The 23,778-nt window shown below is 41.3% G+C and overlaps 1 long non-coding RNA gene across 1 annotated transcript in view; it reads left to right on the top strand.

Annotated features, from left to right (window-relative positions):
• LOC123606544 overlaps positions 1-23,778 on the top strand; it is a 125,725-nt gene that overhangs the window by 5,645 nt on the left and 96,302 nt on the right. The window lies entirely within an intron of this gene.

The following is a 23,778-nucleotide window of genomic DNA, read 5'->3' as shown; positions in this document are numbered from 1 at the left end:
GACACCCCCAGCCGAGTCCTCTCTTCTGCAATGAATGAACCCACCTCCCCTGCCCACCCTGTGATACATGCAATAGGCCTCTGTAGCATGGGATTGCTTTTTCTCATATATCTATCTTTTAGAAAATATGACTCAGTAGATTTCAAATACCTAGTGACTCAACGACAACATACGGTATTTCTTTTCAGTTAAAAGTTTTTAAAGTAGGAAGTACACATACATGATAAAATGTTCAAACAGGACGTCAGGGCATACAGGGAAAAGTAAGTCTCCTTCCTTTCCAGCTCCTCTCCTTAGAGGTAGCTTCTGACCCACAGTATTTTCACCTAAATCCTCTGTTACCCTAATCTGGGTGAGGTTTTCTTGGCTACCGAGGGACTCACCTCTGTATTTACACGATTGGTTTATACACTGCACACACATGCATACACATTTGTATGCAAATATCCACACACTTTAATTTCCCATTGTGTGGATGCCACCCAGGCAGTTCTCTATATCATAGAGTACAGACTTTTGAGTCGTACAGCATGGGTTTAAAGCCCAACTCTGCCACTTGTGGTATGACCTTGGCTAAGTTACCTGAAGGATCTGTCCCCTTGTTTGTCCATCTGATAAAGCTGGGATAATAGCAGTTCTTCCCATACAGCTGTTGTGAAGACTGAAGGAGATGACATGTGAAAAATCCCTGGCACATAGGAAGGAAGCCGAAAACATGTGCTCTTTGTAACATTCTGCGGCTCAGGGTCTCTGCGTTGGAGAGCTCCTTCAGCCCAGTTCTGTCAGCCCACGCTGTCCTGCCTGTGAGGGAGGCTATGAATGAGCCAGGCTACTGTGCCAGTGATCAGCTGGTCTCCCAGTCATTTTTCCTCCAAAGAAATGACATTCTGTATTTTGTTGAAAACGCCTTATGGCAAAAGTGAAAAATGCAGGAAAAAAAAGTGGTTTCCCCTCTTTTTTGAGAACATTAGGATCCCCAAACCTGATCTCTCAATTTAAATATTGAGCCCAGCTGTGTTTTTCTCCTACACCATTTCCAAGGCTTGCTGCCAAGTGTTTTGATGACAGAAGCCCTCAGCCTTCCCTGTCCATGGCCCTCATCATTATTCAAAGTCTGGAAAGTGGGAAGACCCTGCAAGGGTGAGGAGATCAGATCTTGTGCTTCTGGCAGCCAGGAAAGAGCAAGTTGTGTGGAGGTGAGAATGCATGTGTGTGGAGAGGTTGGAGGATGCTGCCTGCCACTTTGCATATTGTTAGCCTCTAGGATCTATATTAGTGTCAATGCCATGGGCTGGCATTTGCTTGTGGGAGAGATGGGCTCTTTTTTGCTCCAAAACATTAACACAACATCTGTAACTCCACCATGATAGCTCCCTTTCTTTGGATCTCAATGGATCTTCCACTTGGAGAGCTCATGCATCATATTTTAACATGTACAAATGACCAGGAAAGGCCATGCTGTCAGCATTTATTAACTAATAACCTCAGTGGCTGCATTGCTCCACTGCTGATTTAAAGTAGCTGCCAGCTGAGACCAAGAGAGATAGGACAAATGGGAACATATAGACAAGTAGAAGAGAAACCAAGTAGCTCTGCATCCTTTTCCACCTTATCCAGGCAAGCTAGTCCTGTCTGTGCCCCTCAGAATTACTGCCCATGACTGCTTTCCTACATGTTGTTGGGGTTCAGTTCAGAGAGTTCATCAATGCATTCAAGGTGAGGGAGACAAAGTAACTTCCATTTGGTCTTAGGCTCTCAGGAGAAGAGCTGTTCTCCACATCTCATAGGTTAAAATGTGGTATTGTGCTCTCTTCTTTATTCCAGGTATTGGGGGTGGGTGGGTCTGTAATTTTAGCGGGAGGGAGTATCCCAAGAAAAAAAGAGAAGTCACTGAGTACTAGGAACTTGCAGTTGCTGTCAGAAAGTAGTTTCACTTGTCACTAAGTCGTAAAAGGTTTGCAAACTGAAACAGTGAGTTATTTAACAGCTCCTCCGGGATTGAGTCCGGCTGAGCAGACTCCAGGCCTGTAGGACTCTGGGAAATGTGTGTTTTAGGAAAAGTAGTCATATTTTTTTTTTCAACGTTTTTTATTTATTTTTGGGACAGAGAGAGACAGAGCATGAACGGGGGAGGGGCAGAGAGAGAGGGAGACACAGAATCGGAAACAGGCTCCAGGCTCCGAGCCATCAGCCTAGAGCCTGACGCGGGGCTCGAACTCACGGACCGCGAGATCGTGACCTGGCTGAAGTCGGACGCTTAACCGACTGCGCCACCCAGGCGCCCCCGGAAAAGTAGTCATATTATGTGGAGAGAGAATGTTAGGGACATGTGGTATGTCTCCTTGGAAAGAGCTGGCTGATCTTGGAGGACAGCCAAGCCTAGAGACCAGAGCTCTGGACAGTTCCCAGCCTGGCCCAGTCTCAGTCCTATCCTTTGCTGTCTTAACTCTGATGCCCAGTTGTAGCTCCTGGTGACTTTCTAGTCTGGCCTTAGCTTTTCTAAGGGCAAAGGCATGCTGGGGTTGTGTCTAGTTCTGCTGAACCCAAGAAAAAGGCACATTGGCCTGCTGGGTTCCTGCTGCCTAACTGCACATGGTGGCCAATGAGGAGGCCCTCATTGTTTTGCCTTGTTACCTTCCCCTACCAAAGTGGAAAATCCCAGGCATTTTAGGAGGGAAGTGGACTCTCTTGGGGCAACAATGTAGACTCCCCTTGCCTTGGGGACCGCCCCCCTCATCACATCCCTTATCCTTTGGTCTTCAAACCTGGAAGAGAGTGCTTGGATCTCCAGATGTTAATAAGCCAGCTGCTCTGAAGCTGGTTTGGTGATGAGAACTTGCTTTGCTGATCCTGAAGGAGCCCCACTGGCCTCGTGCTGCAGGGCTGGGGAGGTTACTCAGGCTCAGTTTCAGTGTTCCATCTCTTCTCCATCTGTGGGGTAGGTCTTCTGTGTTGGTGGCTGCTGGTTCTGCTTTACAATTAGGAAACTTCATCATGTCAGAAAGGAGCACAGAGTTAATTTATTCTCACGAGTCATTTGAACCATCTTTGGTTTCTCTAAAGGTCTCAGTTCTCTTGAGTTCAGTGTCATAGGCAGAAACTCAGCATGCAAAAGCATTGGTTGGTTTCTTCTACTCTTTCCCTCAAAATTAAGGTACTAAGAACCCATTTGAAAGCATCACATGTAACAGTAAGACCAGGGGATTCTGCTGGGCTGGCTATGACGTTCTTCATCTCCTTTTCCTGCCCTTTAGGCTACTTTTTTACTAAAAAGAAAGTGTCTTTGTATTTCCAAACTAAGCCTCATGTATGTTCTGCTTAGCAAGCTGAATCTATGAAGGTAGGAAAGGTCTCTCTAGTTCTTGTGGTGGAATAATTTCCATGAATACACCTTGGACATATTGAACACTCCGTAGTTCTGAGACATTGGGGTTTATTATTCTGAAGAAGGGTCCACCTGGATTAATTAAACGTATGACAGAAGAATTCAGATCCAGGTAAGCAGGTCAAATAATCACAGGTGATTTCTATTGAGTTGTTGAGTTCTATATAACTATGTATGGGTGTGGTTGTATACAGGGAATAGCTGAAGCCTTGACCTGAAGACCATGGCTGTGGCTCCAGGGGATGCTTCCCTCACTGTGAGGGCTGGCCTTAGATGCCTGGGTTCCCAGAAAGCTGGCTGGTAGTCTGCTGTCACTTTGGTCTTTCACTTTGGTCTGCTGGACCTGTAGCTCCTCCTGTGGGTCTCCATAGTGGTCTGGGTCTGAGCAGCAGTATTGTGTTCCCCAAGGGCTCTGTGGGATGATGGCCCTATGTCTCCCATCCTGGAGGCCATGTTTCTTTTGTGCTATTTTACTACAGGTGAAAGGTATTGTCAGGAGGGAAGGCATGGCCTGTTGCATTAGTCAACTTGGCAAGTGATCAAGATGCATGGAAATGGTTTTCTCCACTCTGGCATTTGAAATTGTCTTCTTGGGAGCTGATGAGCTTTTAAAAGGAGAGCATGCATTCCCATAGATTTGTTTGGGGCCTTGGAACCTAAGCAATTGCTACTAACTGCCTCAGCTTTTCTTGTCCTTCAGGATGATTGGCAAAGAGGCTGTAATATATACTCCTTTCTCTGTGGTAAGTTTGTTGACTGAGGCCCCAGTAAAGCTATTGAAGGCAGCAGGTGTATAATATAGACTGGGGCAGGTCAGGTGTGAGAAGAAATTTGGGTTCTGGGTTCACAGTATCCAGCTGATACTGTGTGGCCACTCTTTTGACCAAGTTTGTGAAGACCACTCTGGCCTTCTTGACTTGTCTTAGATTGCAGAATTTAGAAGGAGGTTGGGGCTTTTTGCTGCTAGCAAAAACTTTTGTCTGAATATAAGATTTTCATGAATTAGGCTTGTCTTTTCATTGCATTACTGAATCTTTGGTTTCTTGTGTTTCTTCAGTGTCACTGCTGGAAGATATGGGCATTGGGATAATGAATAATGGGAGGATTTGGGATGAAGTGCCCTCCCATCTCAGGGACCCATTAGAGGGACGCTCTCTAAATTTCCTTCTAGCTCCAGCATTCAGTGATTCTATAGATCTTCACTAGCCATACCTAATAATCCAGAGCCTATTCTTCATGAAACTATAGAAGCAGGATACTCTACATTAGGAAATAGTTCTTGGAAATCCAAAGAACTATTGGCTGCTTGGGGTGCCGCCCATTTTGACATGCCTAGGATCATGGAGGCCATGGGCAGAATAAACCAATTTGGAAGATGTCGAAGGCCCAGACTTTCAATGCAAGGAGGTAGCAGACTTATTAGTTATCATACAAGCAGAAACAGATCAATATTCAAAATTTTAATTATTTTTAACTTAAAAAATTGCACATGTAATACATGTTCAATGTCGAAAATTGAGAAAATAGAGGAAGGCAAAAAGAGAAAAAATTGCAAAATAATCTTCTCACTGAGTGGTAGTCATTGTTATCATTAGGTTGCAATCATCCTTGCTACCTTTCTATGTAGCTATATATATGTTAACATATGGGAAATAGAAAAATACCGTGCATAGTGTGTTGTCGGCTTTTCTTTTCAATACTACTTTCTGGGCAATTCTCCAAGTAGGGGTGATGTAAATAATGGCTGTTGAGAAACCATCTCAGAGTAAGACCAGGATGGAGCTCAGGTAGAGGTGTGTTGGGGCTGGCCAGTTCAGCTCAAGAGAGCCAACTGTACTCCTTTCTTCCCAACTCTGCATCCGGTGATTTCCTTTGGTAGCTTCATATTAGACAAGGTGGGAGTGTTTACACTATGGAAATTGGCAAATGCTACACACTATGCCCCCCACCCCAAAACTAGTTGTTAAACATCTTCCAGCACACCAGTGGGCCCAAGGGAATACATGGATATTTTGGAGGCAAAAATCAATGCAATCCAGAGATTGGTTATTATATGTGTACTATTTAGGGAATGTAGGAAAAGCATATATCAAAGGCATTATTTGATCTTACACTTCAAAAGCAATTAGCCATAAAGCTTTTTTTTTTTTTTTTTTTTTTTTTTTTTAAGGAAAGAAATAGTTTTGGTCAAAGTGTGCTGCTGCAATGTCCCAAAAATGAAGGAAGCAGTTTCTATAAATGTGTAGGCGCCGACTATCAGCTGAGTTTGGGGGAGTCAGGATGTGCGCAGGGCAGAATTTCTGTTCTACAGAATTAGATGCCCTTGAGTTTCCCTAGCCAGATACCAACTCATGCCAGTAGATCAGTTCTTGAGCCATGGCCAAGTGAGGGACAGGAGATTTGTCACAGTGAGAGAATTAGACATGGCAAAGTGGCAACCCACAGGCTTAGTGATTTCTGCTTTGTCACTGTCCCATTCCAACCCGGCTGATGAATCAGGAATCCAGCTTTGGGGCCCTTAGTGGACAGGATGAGGAGAGCCCTGAAGCATTCTTAGGGTCCCCAAAGGATTGCTTCTTGGGTCATAAGTTTAGCTGTTAACTGTACCCAAATCACAAGGAATCACTTATCCTGCTGTTATTCTTGGCATTGTGTCTTATTGTACTGCATCCTCCTCTTGATTCATCTCCGTTATAGTCCTATTGCATATTTCTAGGACATTGCACTAAGAAAACAAACAGTGCTATTAAATCCAACCCCTGCCTCCTTCTGAGGACACCCGCATGATGACAGGAACCTGGTTGATACTTGACTGCGTCATAGCCAAACTTCAGAATATTGAGTAAAATGTAAAACTCCCCGTCAGAAACTTGGTTCGATTTATATGGCACAGCTCCCAGGCAGACCACATGAGACATATGCTAATTTTTTTTTTCCTCCCCAAAGGATGTAAGTCTTCTCATAACAGTTTCAGGGCAGGGTAGAATGACATCTTGCGGATGCCATGACATCTCTCAGTTCTGAACTTCCATCAAGACAGACTGTGCCTCCGTCCTCCGGAAGTCTTCGCTGACCCATTTCCAGGAATAGTGAGGGTTCTCCTCTGGGCTCTCCCGCAGCATCATGTGCTGTACTAATCCATTTCTAGGCAGTGTCGTGATGACTCTGGAGCCAACCTGCGTGGGTTCAAATCACCGTTCTGTAATTTTAAGCTGTGGTCAGCTGTGAAGTTATTGAACTCCCCAGCTTCATTTTTCTCCTTCATAAAATGAGGGGTAGCAACCATACCTTATATCATAGAGTTGTTGGAATCTATGTAAAATACTTAGCGCTTTGCCTGGCACATAGGAGTGCCCAATAAGCATTGATATTGCTCTCTCTACAATTGACTGAAAGCTTCCCGAAGGCTCTAGCTTTCGATGTCAATGAACAGCAAGCACAGTTGTGAGCACATGCTGGATACTTGGGGCTGATGAATGAATGAAAGGTGGGCTATCCTTTCAATTGATCTGTAGAAAATAATCATCAAGAGTTTAGAAATAGAAAATAGTTTGATACATAAAGCTTTCTTTGTATGTGTGCTTTTTATAGGTCATATAAAATGTTAAGCTCACTTGATTTTCAAATTACAAAGACTGTAATACTTTATTCAATAATTTAAAAAAACATATGTATGTATCTTTATTCCATATTGTGGGCAGTACAGTTTACTAAAAGAAGCATGGATTTCAGAGACAGACCTGATTTAAATGCTGGCCCCATCATTTACTGCTCGTATGGCTTTGGGCAAGGCTTCAACCCCCTGTGCCAGAGTTTCCTCATTTGCAAACTGTGGCAAAGAAAACTTCCCTTCTGGAAGTGGTTGTGAAAATTGAATGATATCCACACCCATAAAGTACAGTTATCAGTATGTACAAAATTGCCAGCAGATGCTAATTTTTAAAAAATTGTTGTTATATTCAGGTGGGGCAAGGGACAGAGGGCATGAGAAGGGAAATAGGAAAGGATCAAGGCAGACAAAGCATGATGGAGAAAGACGGCTAAAAAAAATAGAAACAGCCACCAAAAAATAAAGACAAATAAAATGGCCTATTGATTCATTTTGTTTTAAAATATTATATTTTTACTTTTTAGTTTTTGCATAGGCGACGCGTACCAATGGCGCAAAATTCACAAGGTACCAAAGGGTACTCAGTGAAAAATTAATCATTTCCACCCTGCCTGAGCCAACCAGTTTATCTCTTCAGGGGCAAGCAATTCTACTGGTTTTTGTCTTGTGATTCCTTCCAGAAATACTCCATACATTGATAAGCAAAACATTCCTATTTCCCATGATTTAGTTTTATTCTTCTACGTAAGTGGCGGTGTACTAATTACATCGGTCTGCAGCTTACTTCCTTTATTGAATATGTTTTAGCAATCGTTTCTTTTCGAGAGATACAGAACTGACTCTTTCCTTTTGGCCCTTGTATTCCATTTATTAACCCATCCCCCCATTGATGGAACTTTAGGTTGTTTCCAATCTTTTGTTATTACAGATAAAACTACAATGAATAATTTTGTCTGTGATTTCACACATGTGAGTGTGTCAGTGGGATAGTTTCCTAGAAATGGAGATGCTTACTCAAAGGATACTGGCAACTGTGATAGACAGAGGTTGTACCAATTTAATGCTTCCTCTGGTGAGGAGTGAAAACACCTGTTCCTCATACTCTTGTCAGCACATGATATTATCAGTCCTGATCTGTGCCAGACTAATAAGGGAAAAGCATATCTCACTGGAGTTTTAATTTGCTTCTCTCTGATTACAAGTAAGTTGGAGTATCTGGTCAGATCTGTGAGAACAATTTTTATTTCACTTTTCACCAACTGTCTGTTATATCCTTTGTCTGAGTTTTTGTTGGGTTATTGATCCTTTTCATACTGATTTGAAGGAGCTCTTGATATACTCTGAATGGTAAACTTTTGTTTTTCATGTGCATTTTTAATTTATAATTCATGTTCCTATTAGTTTATAGTGGCTTTTTTTTTTTTTTTTTGGCCATGCAAAAAGTTTAGATTTAGATGAAGCAGACTTTATATCCTTTCATTTATGGCTTCTGGATTTTGTGACACACATAAAAAGTCTTAGTCTACTCTGAAATCATGAGAATATTCTTCTAAGTTTTCCTCGAGTATCTTTAAATAATATGTTTTCAAAGTATTGAGCAAATACAGACTATGCTTGTCATGTAACAAGATGAATTAGTCCTGTGCACACCCTGATGTAAATGCACACACACAGGAAAAAATGTAGGTCTTGCTAGAAAGTGGTATAGGCAGTACTTTTTCCTCTCTACTTTTGTTTTACAGGTTTTCTTCATTGATCATGTATTGATCCTCAGAAAGATATTGATTAAGTAAAAATGTACTTCTACCTCCTTTAACCATCTTTCAAGATGTCCCTGGGTTACTGAATCTTATGGAATGCTAGTAATGCTGCCTGTTTTGCTTTGGAAACAGTCTGTCTAGCTTCCATCCTGAACAGCTTTTGCCCCATCCTAGTGACTTTGTTGTCAAATCCAAAGGAAGTATTTTAGTGCTGGTCTTACTTTTCCACTATCAGATCTGAAATTCCTGACCATGCCTTCCTGCTTGGCCTCCCTGTTGGTCCTCACTCCTTCCTTCTTGTGATTGATTCTCAGTCTGTGATCTCACACATGTGTACGCGTGTATCAGTTGGGATAGTTTCCTAGAAATGAGTTGCTTATTCAAAGGATACCAGCACCTGTGATAGACAGATAGAGGTTGTACCAATTTGGTTGGTTGTCTTAGCTGATCCCTGAACTTGGTGACATTTGGGAGGGCTCCCTGTGTACCAAGTGCTCTAAGTACTTTGCATAGATTATCTCACTTTTGTCCTCACCAGTTTTCTAAGGGAGCGATGATCATCAATTGTATTTTTCAGATGAGAAAATGGAGAGTTAGAAAAGTTGAGTAACAAGTGCAAGAGTGTCCAGTAGGGTAGAGCCAAGATTGGAACCAGAGACTCTGTGCTCCTAACCTCCCCTCTAAACTGCATATCTTATGAGCATGCTAAACCATCCCAGGCACTACCTCTGTCATGTCATCCCTTTGTGGGTTTACTTACCCTTTCGCTTTTACACATATGACTCCCAAGTGTATGTCCGTGGCTCAGAACTCCCATGCATTCTAGACTGACAGTCTAGACATATTCAGTGTTTGGTGGACATTTCCACTTAGATCTCCTACAGACACTTTAAATTCAGCATGGCAATATCTCCTAGTTATTTTTCATAGTGCCCAGTGGAAAAGGCTGGCACATGAGAACCCAGGAGACTTGAGCTTAGCTATTCTGTAGCTGAGGTTAGCATTTTGCTTTAATTAAGTTTGAGTGAATTCATTAGCACCTGCTAGGACCAGGGCCCTGGCCCTCAAAGAACTTTCAATGATTCAGCTTGATTTGCATGCCCTTGGTCTTTTAATGCCAATAAATTCGTTTGGAAGATTGGTTGCCTTTTCCCCACAGCCCAGAGTAATTTGCTTATCCTGATGGGAAGGCCCATTCATTTCCTAAAAATGAACAGGGCTTCCTCTCATGGAATAATTAACATTAAAGGCCCAGATCCGTTTAAATCCCCTGAGAGTCTATGTCTAATCCATTAGACTTAGTAATCACAGTGAACTTGAAGTAGAGCATCTGATTTGAAAACATTCCAGTGGGAAGAGGAAACTTCAATCAGAAGAGGAATCTTCTGGCTGGAAGATAGGTTTTTATGCTTTTGCAATTGATGACAATCACCATAGGAAGGGCATTACTGGTGTTTTATGTATATCTCTCTATTAATTTTAAAAAATTATAAAAGTAGCATATACTAATTGTAACCCTTGAGATGGGTTACTAGCCCCTTGAAATGACTGCTGTTAACAGCTGTACCACCTCCCAGATGCTGCCACAGACTCACAAGAATGGATACAAACAGGTACCATAATTACACCTACAGGAGTCCGTTATTTATTTATTTATTTTTCAAGTAATGAATCATATAATGCATATTACTCTGCAACTTTTTTTTCTCACTTAACTTTATATCATGAATATCTTATCCAGGTCAGTTAACATAGCTTTTACTATTTTTAATAATATGTAATATATCATGTTCCATGATTTATTCAACCAGTTTCCTTTCCATGAACACTCAGTTTATTTTCGTTTTTTCCATTTCTATAGGCAAGGCTGCAGGAGACATCCTTGTACATAAATTCTTATGTAATGAAGCATTTATTACTAAAGAGCTATGAAAGTAAGATTGCCAAGCTACAGAGTTGGCTAGTTTCTAGAACCACATTAATACATGAGCAGGGGAAGGGAAAGGGAAGTGATATACTTCTGTCTGTCAGGTACTACAGTAGGTACTTTCCGTAAGTTGCTTGATTTCGTCTTGGTCTCCTGCCTCTAGTCATGTCCCGGTCCCTCCTCTATGTAGCCCAGAGGTTATGTGAGCACGTCACCCCTGTGCTTGGAAGACTTGTGTGGTTCCCATCCTCCAGGGTAAAGGCCAAGCTACTAACAGGGCCCTCAAGGCTCTCCACAGTTTGATGTCATCTGCCTCCTCAGTCGTGCCTCTCTCCCCTTTGCTTCTCATTCCTGCACATCCCAGCTGTTTGCTGTTACCCACCTTATCAGGCCACTGCAACTCTCTTGGCCTTTGCTTTGCCTTCCTCTCTGTTCTCATGGTCCTTCTTCACCTCTTCCCCTGGCTCTTCTCTCACTCACCAATTAGCACTCAGTCCCTGGCTCCTTCAGAACAGCTTTTGCAGGCTGGTTTATGAATTAGTCAGGCTGGATCATGCTGTAGTGACTTACAACCCACAGATCTCAGTGGCTTAATACACGTTTATTGTTTGCTTAATCAAAGTCTGCTTCAGGTCTGGGTCCTCACTCTCTCAGGCAGCTCCCCTCAGTGACCTGCATGGAGGAGCTGATGGAGGCTCCACTATCCTGTATCATCCAGAACACTTGGCTGTCTTGGTCCACGTGGCAGAAGAGAATACTGAGAGTGTCATGCTGGCCCACTGGCCAATCCTATTATACTGCCCTGCTTAACTGCAAGGGGGCAGAAGCATAGTCCTCTCATGAGGCTAGAAGGAAAGGAGAATTGGATATAGATTAGCACTAGAAGCTTCTGCAAAGGTGAGATGCCACCACTCTATGTCTATTGAAATTATTATGTGGCATTAGAATGATAATGTATGTGTGTCTTCTCTACTAGAGTGGACACTTCTGGAGAGTAGAGGATTTTTACCTTGTTCATCTTCATATCTCTGGCATCTGGCACTTGTATGACACATAGGAAATGGCTGAGAAATTTGTGTTGGCCAAATCCATTCATACAAATCAAATAATCTACACATTTTAGATGAGACACTGAAGTTGAGAAGGGTCAACTAACTCACCTATGATATGCACCTGGGAAGTAGCAAAACTGGATTCAAATCCAAGTCTGTCAGATTCCAAAAGTCATGCTTTTTGGAAAGTTCCTAGAAGTTAAGATTCCAAGGTCTGACTTGGGACAATGAGCATTTCACACACTGGGAATGAATTCAGTTTTACAGACTCAACAACCCTAACAGTCTCTCTCTCTCTTCTTTTTTTAAAGTAATTTTAAAAAATATTTATTTATATTTGAGAGAGAGAGAGAGAGAGAGAGAGAGAGAGAGAGAGAGAGAGCTTGCGAGAGGGAGAGGGGCTGAGAGACGGAGACAGAGTCCGAAGCAGGCTCCAGGCTCTGAGCTTTCAGGACGGAGCCCAACTTGGGTCTTGAACTCATGAGATCATGACCTGAGGTGAAGTCAGATGCTTAACTGACTGAACCATCCAGGCACCCCAAGAACCCTAACAGTCTCTTTAGTGCACCAAGTTTGGAATGCATCTACCAAGGGACCTCCTCTGTGTTCTGGGAGCCAGTGTTGAAAAATTCAGCAACGCTTTGTGACCCAAGATCTCCCAGGTATGTACTTAAAACAAGGCAAGAAAAGCCAGTCCCCAGCCAAACTGAAGGACATTTAAGCCACTATCAGCTCTGATATTCCTTTGTCCTCACTAAATGTATTTGAATTTAAATAAAACCCCCATTTCATATAATATGTGTGGCTATAGGGAGCTGTAGAATTGGGGTTTGAAATTGAGTTTGAGCCCTAGCTCTGCCACATCCTAACCTCACTCCTGGAACTCTGAGCCTCCCTTTACTTATTTATAAACATTGACTATAAAAATACTCGCCTCACTTTGTGCTCCATTGACTCCAAGTTCTAACAGAGCCTCGGGTAAGTATGCTACTGTGTCATGGTTCTCCAGAGAAATAGAACCAACAGGAGATCTTATGTGTGTGCAGTAGGAGTTTATATATATGAAATAAGGAATTCGCTCACATGGCTATGGAGGCTGAGAAGTCCCAAGATCTACAGTTGGCAAGCTAGACCCAGGAGAGCCAATGATATAGTTCCAGAATCTGAAGACCTGTGGACCAGGTCGGCATAAGTCTCAATCTGTGGATGGAAGAAGACCAGTGTTCCAGCTCAAGCATTCAGGCAGAGCGGGTGAATTCTGCCTTACTCAACATTTTTGTTGTATTCAGGCCTTCAGTGGATTGGATAAGGCTTACCCGCTTTGGGGAGAACAATATGCTTTATTCATACATTAATTCATAGACACTCATGCAGACTTATCCAGAATAATGTTTAAAACTGGGCACCCCATGGCCCAGTCAAGTTGACACAAAACTAACCATCACACCTAACCTTCCTTATGTCCCATAATTTTCACTGTTTCTTAATCTGTAGGACTCATGCTTGCATTCTTTCTATGTTGTTATTTTGTGTTTAAAAAACAGTAAAAGACGAAGTTCTGGAAGTGGTATAATTTTACCTCCTAGAAGTATTTTTAGGTGAAAATTATTTACTAACAGTCCAGGGAAAATTTGGTTCAAAATAATTCCCACTAATGTTCACTGTTTTCCCTTACCTTGATTAATTTACATTTTTTAACTTAAAAAACAGTAGACTTCAGTGTTTAGAGTATTTTCTGGTTCACAGTAAAATTGAGTGGAAGGTACAAAGATTCCCCATATAACCCCTACCTCACATGTGCACAACCTCCACCTTTACCAATATCCCACCAGAGTGGTACATTTGGTACAATCAGTGAACCCATACTGATACATTATTATCATTCCAAATCAATAGTTTACATTAGGGTTCACCCTTGCTCTACACTCCATGATTTTTGACAAATGTATAATGACATGTACCCACTATTAGAGTATACAGAAAAGTTTCACTGCCCTTCAAATCTGTGCTCCACCTATTCATCCTTTCCTTTTCCCATCCCCTGGCAATCACTGATCCTTTTACTGTTTCTACAGTTTGTCTTTTCCAGAATATCATTATAATTGGAACCAGATAGTATATAGCCTTTTCAGATTGGCTTCTTTCATAGTAATATGTCTTTACATTTCCTCTATGTCTTTTCGTGGGTTGACGTCTCAGCTCTGGTTTATATTTAACATAGCATCCAGTACTAGCTGAGATGCATCAGTTATGTATTTTTGCATGCATGTTCATTGTTCATCTCTTCCACCAGAATGGAATCTTCTGGAAGGCAGGGGCTTTGTTTTATTTATCACTGTATTCCAGTACCTATGAAAGTATTCAGTACATGACAAGCTCTCAAAAATATTTTATTGATGAGCACTGGGTGTTGTATGGAAACCAATTTGACAATAAATTTCATATTTAAAAAATAAATAAATAATAATAAATAAAGAAAATAAAAAATTTAAAAAAATTTATTGAATGAATAAATGAACACATGAATCTTTTATGACTATAAACCTCTCATTTGGGGAATTATTTCTGATACATATTAAGTAAGAGCTAAACTTATTTTGTTTTCTCTCAAGTTAGTTAACATACAGTGTAATCTTGGCTTCAGAAGTAGAACCCACTGATTCTTCTCTTGCATATGACACCCAGTGCTTATACTCAAGAGTGCCCTCCTTAATGCCCATCACCAATTTAACCCACCCTCCCACCCTGTACTCCCATCAACCCTCACTTTGTTCTCTGTATTTAAGAGTCTCTTATGGTTTGCTTCCATCTCTGTTTTTATCTTATTTTTCCTTCTCTTCCCCTATGTTCATCAGTTGTTTCTCAGATTGCACATATGAGTGAAATCATGGTACCTGTCTTTCTCTGACTGATTTTGCTTAGCATAATACCCTTCATTTCCATCCATGTTGTTGCAAATGGCAAGACTTCATTCTTTTTCATTGCTGAGTAGCAGTATTTCATTGTGTATAGGTGTGTGTATACACACACACACACATACACACACACACACACACACTATCTTAATCCATTCATCACTTGATGGACATTAGGCTCTTTCCATAATTTGGCTATGTTGGTAACACTGCTATAAACATTGGGGTGCATGTGCCCCTTCAAATCAATCAGCATTTTTGTATCCTTTGGATAAATTCCTAGTAGTGCAATTGCTGGGTCATACGGTAGTTCTACTTTTAATTTGAGGAACCTCCACACTGTTTTCAAGAATGGCTGCGCCAGTTTGCATTCCCACCAACAGTGCAGTAGAGTTCCCCTTTCTCCACATCCACTACAACATCTGTTGTTTCCTGAGTTGTTAATTTGAGCCTTTCTGACTAGTATGAGGTGGTATCTCATTGTGGCTTTGATTTGTATTTCCCTGATGATGAGCAATGTTGAGCATCATTTCATGTGTCTGTTTGCCATCTGGATGTCTTCTTTGGAGAAGTGCTATTCATGTCTTTTGCCCATTTCTTCACTGGATTGTTTTTTTGGGGGGGGTGTTGAGTTTGATAAGTTGTGAGAGTTAATCTGATACTGCTATTTCAGTGGGATTTAAATATGATGTACTCTTACAGAATTTGAGTCCCTTTTGGTTTAAATATGGGACTGGAGAGCTCATCAGTGACCAATAAAATGAAAGAAATCATTATTTTCCAGTAAAGTACTATTTTAATTTTTTTAAATGCAGAAGTAGAGTATAAATGAAAGTAGACTATTTAATTTTCTATCACCAAAGGTGCTTCTGGTGATAACCATCTAAAATGTTTTAAAATTTCCTGTTATAAAAGCAATAAAATTTCCCTCTCTTCATACCCATTGACCCCCAGTCCCGTTCCTCAGAGGTAACTTTTCCCAAGAGTTCTGGAAGTTTTGTGCAATATATAATATTTTTGTGTAGTTGTTCACAGATTAACTTGGATCTACAAAAGGCAGCACTTCTGTGTTGCTCTAATATGTTATATTTTTTCCCTTGCAAGTCCTTCCCCATTGGGTAGAAAGGAAGTCAAGTAATTCTGCCAAGTAATGGGAGCTCAGTCTCTTCTTTAAACAGTCTCCTGTTGCTTTGATATGGTTCCTTTCAAGGAAAGGCTTGGCCCTTTGGCCCCCAACTCTCCTGCCTTCTCCTGTCCAAGGTGACACTGTGGGGAATTTGTGTGGGAATTAACCGTCCTGTGGTGGGAGTGTTGGTCACACCTTGTCCCCATGGTGAAACTGCTAGTATCTGCTTCTGAAGCCTGCAGCTAGCAGCTGTGAGGCCTGTGTTCCCTTAGCTTGGCCCTTCTGCTGACCCGGCCCATCTAGGATTCCATTGGGGCTAGTGTGGGGGTTCTTAGCATAGCAGTCCCTCACTGTCAGCCTCGCCCACTTACCACTTCCCTGGAGACCTCCTTTGTAAACTGGCTAGCCAACACTACCAGGTATCTTCTGTGCCCCTTTCCAGGGTGCAGTGGAAATTGTGTACACTCTCACAGCATGTGGAGCTAAAACAGCCCTGGGCCACTAGATTCAGTCCCTTTTTTTTAGCCTTATCACATCTCTTGGAGGATTTTTATCTCTGACGCAATGTGCAGAGGACTATATGAGGCAGTATCTGCCCAGCCTGTCAAGTGGAAAAGGAACAAGAGGCCCTCTGCTTTCAACTTTCCCTTTAACCTAACACTTACCATCTGGGATTTTGGCTTGGGAGGCAGGATTTCCACAACACACATGCCTGACCCTCTGCCTCTCCTCTTTCTCTCTTCTTCCTAGAGCCTACCAAGCCTGAAGGTTGAGCTTTTATTTTCTGTCTCCTTCCTGTCTGCTAGGCACTTCTCCTATGGCATATTCTTCTCCATGCCAACTCTAATCCTACGCCTTAGACTTAACAGTAAATGTAGAATTCAGGGAAAGAAATTAGCTGATAAGGGAATATACAAACTTTGGGAAATTCTTAAAAAATGGTACCTGTTATATGTATGTATCTTTTATCTAGTTTAACTAGGCAAAGATGAGGTCATGCTACATACAATGTTCTGTTTCTTCTTTTTCAACTTAATATTTCCTGAAGATCTTTCCATAGTCACACAAAAACACACATCTACCTTCTTCTTTTTAAGAGCTACATAATAGTCCATAAAAACTAGCATAGTTTATTTACCCAGTCTCCTCCTAAAGGATGTTTAGGTCATTTCCAGTCATTTTCTATAAAAATATTGCTGTAATGAACATTACTACATATAGTTTTGGTTTTCTTGCATATTTGTGTGAGTATATCTTTTGGCTCTATCTCTAGCAATGGAATTGCTGAACCAACTGGCATGTGAATTTAAGATTATCTAAGAAAGTTCTAGCACTTTTCAGTTTCATCTGTGATAGTAAAGTCATCATTTTTCCTTAAGATAATGGCTTTTATAACTATGCCAGTGATAAAGGGAGCATGAGAATACATTTGGAAGAAAGAGAGGACGAAATAGGAAGGAAAGAGATGAGTCATTTGGCAAGTGCCAGTGTTATGTGGAACTGAGTATAAGGTTCATGGATATTGGGAACCATAGAGACTTGGGTGATAATTCTAGTTCTGCCATTTATTAACTGTGTGACCTCAGTGTCCCCATTTATATGGGTTGTTGTGAAGATCAAATCATGTTATACATGTATAGTATTTAGTATTTGATAACTGCTTATTCTCAGAACTACTATTATGTACCTGGTACTATGTTGGATGTTTAACATTATACCAGACAAGAAGGGAATGCAAAAGGAAGTACTAGACTTTATTCCAGATTAGTTGGAAAAACACAGCAAACCTGTCGAAAACCATGGGGAAGCAATGAAGAAGCTTCAAAAGCTCTAAGTGCCCTGGAAACTCAGATCTACTTTGGAGATTGTTTGTGTGGATAATTGAAAAAAAAAAAAAAATCTTTTCCAATGAGATACTTTCTTCTCAGAAGTTTGATGCTTTGAAAAAGAGCCCTCTTTAATTTCACATGACTTTCTTCAAAGCATCTCATAAAACATATGACAGGCTGATATGTCAACCTCATTTTTCAAAAGTTCAATTACATGTTTGTCATGGTTTCTATAGAGTCAGCATCCTGAAACTCTTTAAAAATGTTATTGGTATCTGGGTTGAAAAGTAGCTTCAGAGTAGATTTGAGGTCAATTTGGTTCTTCCAGTTGGTTTCAAAGGGAAATTTTAGGCTTCTCTTAAGGATTGTTTTGTAAAATGTCAAAGTCTTGTGTGTGTCTCTGGTTGAGGGTGCAGTGGTGCCTGCCCTGGGTCGAAGGGGAAATGATGAGATAATGAAACTTAACTGTGGCTCTGCTCAACTAGGAGATGGAAGGGCAGATACAGTCCCAAAACTGGCCCTATTACATCATGACATTCACTAGTGATACTGTGGATACACTGTTTGGGACCTTCTTCAGTCTCTCCTTTATTACTCATCTCTTACAGTTTTAGGGTGAGTCAGACCTGGATTCGAGCCCTCATTATGGCTCTTACTACCTATATGACCTTAGGGAACTCTTTTCAGTTTATGCTTTCTCTCTTTAGTTTATGCACATTGGACACAAATGTCCATAAATGTGCATTTTAATGCATACTTCAGGAGATTCAGGAGTATGGGAGGAAGGGGCGAGGACCTTTTAAGGAACTAAACTCTTGGAGGGGTGGGGTGACTTGCCTAAGACCATGCAACCAATCAGTGGCAAAGTCCAAAATTGATCCCGAGTTTCCTGCCTCTGGGTTCAAGCATTTTGCAGTGGCCTACCAGGGTTTGGGGCCAGGGGTGGGGGGGGAGGAGGGTGGGTAGGAGAAGAATCCTCCAGTGTGGTCTCCAAATGTAAAGCAGCTCAAGACAGAAAGACAGACCCTAGACCGACATACCCATTTAGTTCCAAGGTGCACTACCTTTCTTGTCTCTCCTTCCTTCCAGTTTTCCCAGTGCTATGTCCCTCTTCTTCAAGCTCCAGGGAAAAACACAGGAGTCATTGCAGATACCTTGCACTCTCTCATCCCACATGTAACTTTCTGGAAGTCCTATTAATTTTCCCTTGTAAATTACATTCGAATTTATCTGCTTCTGTCTGTCTTCACAGCTACCACCTCAGTCCAATTTTCCATCATATCTCACCTGCACTCTAACTTTCTGTCTGTTGTCAGACTCAAGTTCCCACAATGTGATTCTGCTCTCTCTCTTTCTCCTATCAGTTTTAAAAACTTTTAATGACACCCTATGGCTGTTAGGTTGGAGGCACAACATGATGTGACCTCCAGTGCCCTGCAAGGTCTGGCTGTTCAGTCTTATCTTGTGCCATTCTTTTTCCTCTTTGTGCTCCTTCTTCCAGCTCCCTGACTGTGTCAGCTCCTCCTTGCCATAGGGCCTTTGTACATGTTGTTCTTTTGTCTGCAACACTCTTTTTCTCCCTTATTCCTTTGCCCAGTCAGCTCCTACTCATCCTTCAGATATTAGCTGAAGGCTTCACTTTCCTAAGAAAACCTTTCCTGCTTCCAGTTTGTCAAGTTCCTGTTACAGGCACCCTTAGAACCATCCCCCCCTCCCCGTACAGATGTTTATCAATCTGTAATTCATACATTCATTTGTCAAAATACTTGATTAATTTCAGTCTTTCCCACCCTGTCATATGTTCCATGAGAACAGGTAGCATGACTGATATTGCTCACTGTTGTTCCCCTTGTGTATAACATGGTACCTGGCACATAGTAGGTCCTTAGTAAATATTTAATGGATGAGTGAAACTTGTGTTCAATTCTTCCTTAAATCCCTTCTTGATCTACATCTAGCTCCAATCACCCAAGACCTATCTTTCATATATTTACATTTAGTTGGATACATGTATATACATGTATGTCTTCTATGTTCTCTTTATCATAAGGTAACTTCTACATTCCATCTCAGCCATGTTCATCAACACTTTCTAAGCTGAGTGTCTCAGATAGGAAATAGCATGGGCCTTGTGACTGTAGGGAAGGGAAGTACTTAGTAAGTTACCCTTCCTCTCTCTCTTTTACTGAACTACTGGGGAAATCCCTTTGACCATGAAAGCAAGAGACAGAGTTAGGCTGGAGGCCACAGACTAACATGGTTTGTATAGAGCCATGAACACTAGATAACTCAGGAAAAGAAGATGGAAATCCATAGCTATTCCTAGTCCATTGAATTATTTTACCTGTGACAATAGTGTTAGGTTGCTCTCTGAGACCTTGTGGTTGATCATCTCAGGGATTTAATATTATTATAAATCATTATTGCTAATTGCTTTCAACTATAACTTAATACCTAGACAGGATCTAAGATTGGTAGATGGTCGGGTTCCATGGTGTAGGGCCTATCACCAAGTATGTGTTTAACAGGCCAAACAAACTATTAGCCTGAGGTGGAGATGGGGTGGGAAGGCTCTGAGATCTTCCCTGGGGCATCTGGAGTGTCCCCAAGAACCAGAAAGATGGCATTGTGAAACTAGGGACTATCCAAGACTGGGCATGCAGTGCCTTTGCACTTAGTGCTTAGTAACGCCATCAATTTTATTATTGCTATAGGGAACAAATAGGCACATTTTTGCTTTAGTGGGGGAGAAAATAACATGCACAGATCTCCTGTTCTCCAAGGCATAGACACATTGGAATCTGTCTACTTGTTTATTGAAACATTCCAATATCTTAAATATGGGACCTTTCTTTTATTTATTTATTTTTTTTTTTAAATTTTTTTTTTCAACGTTTTTTTTATTTATTTTTGGGACAGAGAGAGACAGAGCATGAACGGGGGAAACAGGCTCCAGGCTCTGAGCCATCAGCCCAGAGCCTGATGCGGGGCTCGAACTCACGGACCGCGAGATCGTGACCTGGCTGAAGTCGGACGCTTAACCGACTGCGCCACCCAGGCGCCCCAGGACCTTTCTTTTAAAAGACAATCCTAAGTAGAAAAATCTATAACATGCTTCAAGTGTTGGCTAAGAGGAAGCTTTTTCTAAGTGCCTTTTGTTGTATGACCATTGAATTCCTGCCTGAGCTATGAGAATTAATTGAGAAACTGGTCTCCTGTTGTATCTTTTACCACGTTTTTACTCTTCCTTTAGAAATCTTAGCACAATGTATTGTTATTTGTTATTTGTGTCTTTTTTCTTTTTTTAACCAAGTTGTGCCCTTCCTACTAGACCTTAAGCTCCATGGGAGGAAGAATTTCTATTTTGATGACTCCTGTGTATCCATCTCTGGTACAGGATAGGTGCTCAATAAACATTTACAAGTATCAATTCACTTAGTCCCCCTAGGAGCCTAGAAGGTGGCTGTCATTATCATCTTCATTTTGTCAGTGAGGAAGCTATGGCATAGACAGGTTAAGTAATTTGCTAGTAGAAACTATAATAGAACCAAATCAGTCTGGATGAGTTAATCATTATGATCTACCACAATTTTTTTTTTCAAGGATAAAAGCTCCATGGGAATAGACTTGGAGCAGCTTTGCATATGTGATATATGAATCATTCAGACAGACATGTTAAGGATGCAGTCAGCTGGGAACTACATACAGTGTGTGCCCAAATGTGGGGGAAGGAGTGGAGGGAGGCAGACAGATGAGGAAATGGTAAATGGAAGGGGCAAGTCTGGCCAGAAGTACTCCAGGAGCTAAGGTGGTCTGGCCTGGTCTGTTTCATAACATTCTTCTTTTTCTGGATTAGAGGCCAAGATCTGGGTTGTTTCTATACTTGGAAGCAGGGGATGTATTTTGCAAGATTCCCGAAGCCAAACGTAGAGCTTGTGTGCTTTCTAGCTGCATGATTGATTCTAACTCTCTCTGATACATTGACGAGCTAGAGCAGGTAATGGGTTCAGGGAGGTTCATGCTGGCCTATGGCATGCTCTCTTTCATTAAGATACTTTATTTCATAGAGCTAGGTCTTGAACATGCAATTTTAAGTAAGTTCTTTAGCAATCATTTATGCTCATGGCTTTAAAACGGAAATCCATCAGTCTAGAGGGGCAAAAAATGAAGAGTACCCTTATCCAGAATTCTTTTTTGCATCTGTCAGCCTCCATAGAGTCTCATCTTTTTTCCCCTCTCTCTCTCATGTAAATGGGAGTATACATATAATGTGCTCCAAACTATTTTTTTAAAAATAGATTTAGTTTGGCAACTTCTGGGTTAATAATGATAGATTGAACATAATTTTTTTCTGCCTCCAAAACTACAGAAAGGGATTTTCTTTTAAGATGAAAAGTTATAAAAATGAGACAAATAAAAGAGGAGTTGGGACACCTGGGCGGCTCAGTCAGTCGAGCATCTGACTTGATTTCGGCTTAGGTCGTGATCCCGGGGTTGTGTGATCAAGCTCTGCACTGAGCACGGAAACTGCTTAAGATTCTCTCTCCCTCTGCTCACCTCCCCTGCTTGTGCACTCTCTCTCTGTAAAATTGAAAAAAAAAAAAAAAAAAAAAAAAAAAAAGAGGAGTCAACAGTTGTTAGCATTCTGGAAGCAGAAAGGCAGAGTGGCAACTGATATAGACCCAAGAAAGCTGAACCCTAAACTGGCCATGGAGAAAGCTTAGAGCCACCTGCTTTAGGTCAGGATGCCCAAAGATTCAGCATATGACAGCCAGAACATGAGTTTAGGGTGATGAGAAGCAGGGAGTTAGGGATGTGGGGATCAGGGTGTCTAGGCTGGGAATGCAAGGCATAGGTGAAGGCATGGACTCTATACCGAAAATGGGGGGATTATATGCAAAATAATGCACACACTGAAGATGTTTTCCCTTTTGGCTCTCTGGGCATGACAGACCTTTATCCTCCAAGTAGGAACTTGAAGGGTGTACCATAGGGAATCTGACCTGTGCAAGCAGAATGACATACAGGCATCGATACCGTATCAGCTAGATTACTGTACAGTGAAGCTCAAAGTCAATAAGCCTCATCCCCAAGCTTAAAACTTCCAATCAGCCCTTTCTTCACTTTCTTTAGAACATGAGTAGACAACTGACTGTGTGAGGACAGCATCTAACATGAGAGAGTCCAAAATAAACAGAAACACAACAGAAGTAGAAACAGATTGTACAGTTAGAAGAAAACCTGAAAATAAAATCCTCAGGGAAAATATTTCTTCCATGAAAGAAAAATGAGATGCTATAAAAAGTAATGGTTTGAAACACAAATAATCCTTGGATATTAGAAACATACCAGATGTGAAAAACTCAAAAGAAGGGTTGAATGAAAAGGTGAGAGAGCCCTAGAAAGTAGAGCAACAGTTGAAAACAGAACAAAGAGAAGAAAATTAGAGGATGAGTCCAGGAAACCCAACAACTGACAGTATAAATTTCAGAAAGAAAGGAAGTGTAGAGAACGTGGATGGGAGAACATTTTTTTTAGAACTGCAAGGACATGAATTTTGAAATTAAGGAGGCCCAATATTTGTCCAGAACAATAAATTAAAAGATGTTTCCACCATAATTGTGAAATTTTGTTACCTTGAGAATAAGGAAGATTTTACAAGCTCCCAGAGATAGAAACAGGTCACGTACAAGTGATCAGCAATTAAAAGGGCTTTGAACTTTTCAACAGCAGTGCTGGAAACTAGAAGACCATGGGCAATACTTCCAAAAATATGAAGGGCATTCATTTCCAACGCGGATGCCTATAGGAACCCAAACTATGAGTCAAGTAAGAAGGTGCACAAAAGATACTTTCAGACAGGCAAATCTGTAAAACTTACAAAAAGTTCCCCTTTTCAGGAAGCACCTGGAGGATACACTCCATATAAATGAATGAAGAAGCCAAGAAAGAGGAAGGCATGGAATACACTGCAGAGAAGGGAAGGGAATCTCCTGGAGAGTGAAGGGAGATCCCAGGACAATGATTGCGCATCAGATGTAGAGGGCAAGCAGTACTGATTGGAACTGCATGACTCAGGAAGAGGATTGAAAGCTGTCATCACTAAGTCTCCCGCTATTGTAGAAGTCTTTTTTTTTTTTTTTAATGTTCATTTATTTTGAGAGAGAGAGAGAG

This window comes from Leopardus geoffroyi, chromosome A2 (genome assembly GCF_018350155.1).
Source record: "Leopardus geoffroyi isolate Oge1 chromosome A2, O.geoffroyi_Oge1_pat1.0, whole genome shotgun sequence".
Lineage (NCBI taxonomy): Eukaryota > Metazoa > Chordata > Mammalia > Carnivora > Felidae > Leopardus > Leopardus geoffroyi.
The sequence above is the reverse complement of the archived record's forward strand: the minus strand, read 5'-3'. Positions and strand labels throughout refer to the sequence as shown.